A 6,605-nucleotide genomic window follows, 5' to 3' on the forward strand; every position below is an offset into this window, starting at 1 on the left:
AGCTTTAGCCTTTTTTCATTTCGTCCAACTTTTGGGCCTCAGCCTTTTAACAGTGTTTTTTGGCCCATTTGATTTTTAGGCCTTAGCCTATTACGCCATTTTATTTCTTGGGTCTTGGCCCTTTTAGTTAAAGGTTACCATTTCCTCTTCTTAGATTCTATTTTCCCACTATTTGGCATTAATTGAATAACAAATAATCAGAACCGAAGAATGCATGAACATGTTTTCACAACAGCAATAATTAAGTCTATTACAATATTCCAACGGCTTAAATCACATATATACAGCAAAATAAGCCCAGAATGAACACATGCATGACAATATCAGTCATTAACTTCCTGATGGCCAAACCTCCATGTCCATTCTTGTTGTTGCATCATGAGCTCCCCCAACCTACAGGGCCCCTTCTTGCAACCAACATCTGCGAGTTAACATTCAGATTAGTTGGGAACAAAATAAAAAGCAACTAAACATGCTAATTTCTAGACAGCCTGTGCACATACATAATAGTAGAACAATTAATAATGAATACTACCTCCGTTTCAACGTATTTTAAGACGAATTTTGACCATAAAAATTGAGCAACAAAATCTTGATTATATTATACGTAATTGGTATCGTTGGATTCGTATTGAAAAACACTTTTTAATGATACTAATTTCATACAAATAATTTTTATCTATTTGAAGTAATTCTTGGTCAAACAAAAAACACGTAAAACGAGGGCGCCTTATTCCTTGAAACAGAGGTAGTATGTGTTAGTGCAAGATCCTGGAAACAGAATCCCCATATCAGGGTAGCTGTACCTAGATAGTAAAAGTTGTGTTTGCACTTGCAATTAAAAGGAAAAATAGTATCACTTCATCTAGTAACACTAGGATATAGTAAATTTACTTTCTTTTTGTGTTTCCTAGAAACCCAAACTATAAAGGTTTATTATGCTGAGTAGGAATGACAACCGACTAACTTGAAAAAAATTAGATAGTAGTTTAAGATGTTCGATACATAAAAACCAGAACAATGTCAATGAACCAGCTAGACTACGGCAGAAATATTAACAAGTTAATCGAGTGCATGATAACAGAGCAACCATGTCGAAGTCAAATCAGTTTACTAATGTGTTTGTCACACGATACGCATCCAAGATCGTCGTAACCTCTATGACGATATATAGATGCAAATAATCACGAATCTGATTGTCGTAATATAGCAAGATACAGTCTTAACATGGATCAAGTGATGACCTGACCAATATAGTTACCACCTATGGTCAAAGATTTTGGAAAAACATAGACCAAGTGATCATACAGAAGCTACATTGGCCAACCTTTTGGCAGACATAAGAAAGCTCAACCAGTTGAGCGGTAAGATACAAATAAGGATCTAATAATTTCCGAGAACCATGGTTATTCTGAAGGAATAGATGTAGTAGGTCCAGGAAACTAATCAGGTTGCAGTGTGATACTTGAAATGGAATACTCTAGGCAACCAACACAAATCAAATATGGAAATCATGATATAATTACTCTAAGGTTCAAGCCATCCAAAGTGATTGACGCCAAGCAACTAACAATCAATATAATCAGGAATATAATTAGCTATTTACCTACAGGTATACACAACAGAAAAAATAAAGCAGCATATGACAGGATTGTTTACAATATCTCAGCCAATGACTTTAAAAAGGAATATAGATGTACACAACACAGTGCAAACTAGTCAGTATATTTCTTTACCGATACACGATTTTATCATTTTTACGTGCTGTAAGAACAAAGCAAGCCAAACTTTGCTGCAAGAACAGAGCAAGCCAAACTTTGCTGTAAGACTGAGCAGATATTAAATTATTTCTGGACCAAAGGTAAGATAGATCAAGACTTTGACCTCATGATTTTCGAAAGTATCAACACAGTTAACAATTTCAACTCATATAGCCATATTCATCCATGCTACCCAACATAACTATGGGGCCAAACAATGCAGAAGTCATATACTTCACCAAGCAACATGCAAACACACCATGGCAAGACCTCATATGCGAGAAAAAATAAGGTTCGCAAGAATTATCTTACCCAAAGGAGCTCGAAGAGGGCAGATGATGTCTGGTATCTGCTTGAACTTCCTCACCTCGGTAAGAGCATCCCCACTCGTTGGCACTCCCCACGCCCAAATCCGGCGAAATTTTCGTCCGGATTGGAGGAAGATTTGGCGTGGAGAGGAGTAGTTTCCCAGTCGTGTGCTCCCCAAGCGGCGTTTCTCGGGGAAAAAGAGGATGGCTCGGGGAATCCGGACGAAAGAGGAGACACGTGGGCGTGGACGGTTGGTTTAGCTTCATCCGGAGTCCCCGGGAGACCCCCGGGAAACCGAGGATGGCATGGGGAGTCCGGACGAAAATAGGCTCAAATCCGGACCAAAACGAGGAACCGGGGGCCTGACTGGGCCGTTTTTCGCCGTCCGGATGAAAAAAAATGGTCGTGGGGGGCTTCTCGGGGAGACTAGTGGAGATGCTCTAAGCAGCGTGTCGTACATGACTTGGTCCAGCAGCACTGGGATTTCACCTATGCTTCCCGTTGCTCTACTTCTGAAACCCCAAACAAACAACAAGAGAATTCATTAGAAAGAGAGAGCGAAACTAGATGGTAATCAAACCTAAAGAGGGGATGTGGGATTCGATCTGCGCCGAACTTCAGTTGAGTTGAGTCGAGGCGAAGGGCCAGGAAGCACCTACTGGCGGGGCACGCGAGATCCGTGGAGGCCGGATCAGCATCGCCGAGGACGGGGGTGCACGGATCCAGGCAGAGAGGATGGGGTTGTGGTATTGGCTGCCCACGCAGCTAGTCAGCGTCAGGTGTCGTTCGTCGGTGGCTTTGATTGCACGGCGCCCCGCTCATAAGCTGCGACCGAGCAGGTGGAGGGGCCGCGCCATGTGAGCGTGCAAGGACCTGTCGCCGGAGGAGAGGGAGAGCCTGCCGGTGTCGATGACGAGTTGCATCTAGGGAAAGCAGGTGGGCAATCCCGAAGCCCAGCTTCCGCTCGCCGGCCCTCCGACTCCGCCGCCGCCGCCGATGCCATCGCCGCCACCGGGAGGCGTGTTCCCCTCAACGTGGATCTTGGTAGGGTGGAGCAGACGTCGGCGTGGATGTTGACCTCCATCGCAATCGTCGCTGTATCAGGGGATTCGTGAGACGAGATGGTGGGGAATCGGCCGGGCGCGATGCAGAGAGGAAAGGAGTGCTAGATTGGAGGGAGGTGGTGGTGGCGGCGGATTGGGGGCTTAGGGTTTGGGTCTTGGAGGGAGGGAGGGAGAGGGGAGGCGGGCGAAAAATGGGGATTTGGGGAGAGTGATTCTGCATTCTGATTTGTCCATAAATTGGTGTGGAAATGTATTTTATTTAATTTTACTATGCTTTTTGGTTTAGAAAAGTTACTAGACTATACTTAACTCATACTCCCTCCTTTCCAATCTATAATGCCTATAGATTTTCTGTACGGTAATTAGCGCAAGTCATTTTTTAGCACATACTCCCCTAACGAGTCCAACCACGATCTCAGAAATAGGAGAGAAATAAGAAAATTCAAACAGAATCTCGAAAATCTCCCGATCCCTCCATTCAACTGATTGGTGGAAGGGGTTCTTTGCAAATAAACACATGTCTACTCTTATATTATGAAACAAATACAGAAAATCTATAGGCATTATAGATTAAAACGGAGGGAGTATTGTTTAGTAGAGTATCAGATTGACCTATAGGTCCCACACGTTAGTGGTAGTACCCAAACTAGTGTTATCTAGACATATAAGAAGAAATTGACACATGGACATGACACACAAGCAAAAACCGCTAAGGTGGACGCCCTGTCATCTGAATGCATCACATATTAGCAATTACGACGATACAAATTGGTCGTAATCATCTAAAAAGAAGGTCCTAAGTTGTGTCTTCTAGATTATGACGATTTCACCTAATGAAATTATAACGTTTTTGAGCCAAATCGTCGTAAGTTTCTAGGGTAGGGTTTTGACCCTCCCAGACGGCCTACGACCATCTACTGAGGAATCGTCATAGAATCATGACGATTTTACCCAGGATCATCGAGAGAAGGTCATGAGTCAACACATTTCTTGTAGTGAATGGGTCTGCCGAAGAATGTACCCGGAGTTTACTGAAGGCCCACGACCTGAAGATTACGAAGCGCGGAAGCCCAATAAAGCGTCGATATGGAAATTAGAGATATATTAGGAATAGAGACTTGTAATTATACGGGACAAACTCAAGAGTCTCCTGTTGTTCATAACTTGTACATCACGAAACCCTCGGCTCCGCCTCCTATATAAGGGGGAGTCGATGGAGAAAGAAAGGATCGATTCATTGTCAACACAACCTAGCTTTTAGTAGTCGAGCACCTTTTCGGCTGAAACCTTCGAGATCTACTTGCCCTCTACTTTCCACGAAACCCTAGTCTACAACTTGTAGGAATTATCAAGTCGATACCTTGTGGAACAGTACCTGTGTAATGAATGTCGGACAAATGATGACCTGGGAAGACTTCAAGCTCAAGTTCAGCAGATACCATGTGCCCCCAGGTTTCATTAAGAAGATGAGGGATGAGTTCCGCGAACTCAAACAAGGAAGGATGTCCGTGGTGGAATACCGTGACAGGTTCCTCACTCTGTCTAGGTACGCCCCGGACGAGACAAACACCAATGAAGAGAAGAAGGAAAGATTTCTGAATGGACTGCACGATGAGATGCAGACGGTACTTGTGAACATCCCGTTTGCTGACCTAGAAGCCCTTGTGGACTCTGCCATCCAGATGGAAGGAAAGCTGCACCAGCCAATGAGAATAGCAAGCGCAGAATGATGAACCAGAATGGACCCCCCAATGCATAGAAGTACCGCAACAGTTCAACTACAGGATATACACCAAGACCCCACAAAACACCTGTTCCGACGTTTCGTCCGAACTTTGATGTCTACGGGTGCTTCTATTCTTGTAGACAGTGTTGGGCCTCCAAGAGCAGAGGTTTGTAGAACAGCAGCAAGTTTTCCCTTAAGTGGATCACCCAAGGTTTATCGAACTCAGGGAGGAAGAGGTCAAAGATATCCCTCTCAAGCAACCCTGTAATCACAAAGCAAGAAGTCTCTTGTGTCCCCAACACACCAAATACACTTGTCAGGTGTATAGGTGCACTAGTTCGGCGAAGAGATAGTGAAATACAAGTAATATGGATGTATATGAGTGGTAATAGCAATCTGAATAAAATATGGCAGCGAGTAAACATGCAACAAAACAGTAAACAAACGGAGATTCAATGCTTGGAAGCAAGGCCTAGGGATCCTGCTTTCACTAGTGGACACTCTCAACAATGATCACATAATAGGACTACTCTACACCCTTTTGTTGGATGATGAACACATTGCGTAGGATTACACGAACCCTCAATGCCGGAGTTAACAAGCTCCACAATAATGCTCATATTTTAGTAACCTTTAGTGTAAGATAGATCAAAAGACTAAACCAAGTACTAGCATAGCATGCACACTGTCACCTTCATGCATATGTAGGAGGAATAGATCACATCAATACTATCATAGCAATAGTTAACTTCATAATCTACAAGAGATCACAATCATAGCCTACGCCAAGTACTCACACGGTGCACACACTATCACCTTTACACACGCGGAGGAGGAATAGAGTACTTTAATAACATCACTAGAGTAGCACATAGATGATATTCAATTAGATCACATAAAGAGAGAGATGAACCACATAGCTACAGCGGAGCCCTCAGCCCCGGGGGAGAATTACTCCCTCCTCATCATGGGAACATCGATGGCGGTGAAGATGGCGGTGGAGACGGCGGTGGAGATGACTCCGGGGGCAATTCCCCGTCCGGCAGGGTGCCGGAACAGAGACTTCTGTCCCCCGAATTGGAGTTTCGCGATGGCGGCGGCGCCCCAGTAGTCTTTCTGGAGTTTCTTCAAGTGGTACGGTGTTTTTAGGTCACGAGGGGTTAAGTAGGCGAAGAGGCGGCGTCAGAGGGGCACCAGGGCGCCCTCCCCATAGGCCGGCGCGGCCAGGGGACTGCCCGCGCGGCCGTGTGGTGTCGGGGCCCTGGGCCTCCTCTCCGTCTCCCCTTCGGTGCTCTGGTCCGTCTCGGTGAATTAAGATGTTTGGTCTTTGTTTCGTCGAATTCCGAGAATATTGCCCGAACAGCCTTTCTGGAACCAAAAACAGCAGAAAACAGGAACTGGCACTGTGGCATCTTGTCAATAGGTTAGTTCCGGAAAACGCATAATAATGACATATAATGTGTATGAAACATGTAGGTATCATCAATAAAGTGGCATGGAACATAAGAAATTATAGATACGTTTGAGACGTATCAAGCATCCCCAAGCTTAGTTCCTACTCGCCCTCGAGTAGGTAAACGATAACAATGATAATTTCTTAAGTGACATGCCATCATAACCTTGATCATACTATTATAAAGCACATGAGATGAACGCAGAGATTCGAAGCAATGATGAAGATAATGAGTAAACAAATGAATCATATAACAAAGACTTTTCATGAATAATACTTTCAAGACAAGCATC

The 6,605-nt window shown here is 44.2% G+C and overlaps 1 long non-coding RNA gene across 1 annotated transcript; it reads right to left on the reverse strand.

The window, feature by feature from the left end:
* Window positions 1-211: 211 nt before the first annotated feature.
* LOC127293645 (uncharacterized) lies at window positions 212-2,136 on the reverse strand. The gene is made up of 2 exons (XR_007845994.1): window positions 2,073-2,136; window positions 212-421 (listed from the first exon to the last, which is right to left on the reverse strand). It is a non-coding gene; the product is annotated as an uncharacterized lncRNA (long non-coding RNA).
* Between the last annotated feature and the right edge of the window lie 4,469 nt (window positions 2,137-6,605).

The sequence above is a fragment of the Lolium perenne genome, chromosome 4 (assembly GCF_019359855.2).
Source record: "Lolium perenne isolate Kyuss_39 chromosome 4, Kyuss_2.0, whole genome shotgun sequence".
In the NCBI taxonomy this organism is placed as follows: Eukaryota; Viridiplantae; Streptophyta; class Magnoliopsida; order Poales; family Poaceae; genus Lolium; species Lolium perenne.